This window comes from Corvus brachyrhynchos, unplaced genomic scaffold (genome assembly GCF_000691975.1).
Source record: "Corvus brachyrhynchos isolate BGI_N302 unplaced genomic scaffold, ASM69197v1 scaffold44, whole genome shotgun sequence".
NCBI classification, from domain to species: domain Eukaryota; kingdom Metazoa; phylum Chordata; class Aves; order Passeriformes; family Corvidae; genus Corvus; species Corvus brachyrhynchos.
Window position 1 is genome coordinate 8,424,370 of NW_008238359.1, and position 1,087 is coordinate 8,425,456.

The window sequence follows — 1,087 nt, forward strand, 5'->3', positions numbered from 1 at the left end:
AGTTCTCCTGAAAGCACTTACACAGATTCTGGAGAGATGCCCAGAAAAAACCTCAGGCATGAAAATAAACGATAATATGTGTAAGTTTTCCATAACAAGTCCATAAGTCTAGAGCAGTACGTAGATAATGGGCAGTGAGGATAATGACTTTCTGAAAGGGGAAATTGGAACAGAGGGAGATAAAGGGAAACACTGTAACGCAAAAGCTATTCTTAAAGGTAGATCATTATTCACTAATGAAAAATCCTCCTTAGCACTGATGAATACAGAAAATAGGCATTTCCTTGGATCAGCTACCTTTTAAACTTCTGGAGAAAGAAAAAGAAAATCAAGTGAATTTTTGCTTCTATCAAGAATGAGCCTGTCCTGTCAAGTGTGCAATTATTACTTTCCTATGGCAGAACTGCAAAATAACTATTCAGGAATGATAATTCTCAAAAAAAGGTTATTCTTTGGTTCAAGCCATGAAGCTGTGATAACTCCATCTCTAGTTTGAAAAGGATCAGGATGCCTTACATATTGCCTACATTAAACAGACAGCATCTGAAGGGTTGTTTTCTTTTTTTTAATCGGTGTAAGTATGACTAGTGCAAAAATCCACATGCACGATTCTATGTTCATTCCAACCAGGACTACTTTGGTATATCTAAATTTACTAGGAATTTAAAATGGACAACAATAAACTATTTCTAATTTGACAAGAAAAGAAGTCCACACAGTAACTTTTAGCATCTTGATTACACCGGTAGATTACATTTTGATTACATTTGTGTAGACGTAAGTCTCAAAGAAGCAATGTTCCACAAAAAAGTTATTTGCCGTTAGAAAAGACAGAAACTTGTCCTGTTTTTCCAAACTAACACCACAAGGCAGGTTACTTCAGGATCTAATTCCTGAAAAACTGAGGGGCATACCTTCCTCTGAAAGCAGGACAACGTTACAGTGTGGCCTGGATGGCCTGAAAATAATGTGAAGTAGGGCACAAAACCCTCCCGAGTTACGTCTGCTGAGAGAAGCCCTAATTGCCGGCACCCGCTGTGTGAGCCCGGTGTCACACTGCCAGCGGCACGTGGCGGCTGAGCCACGC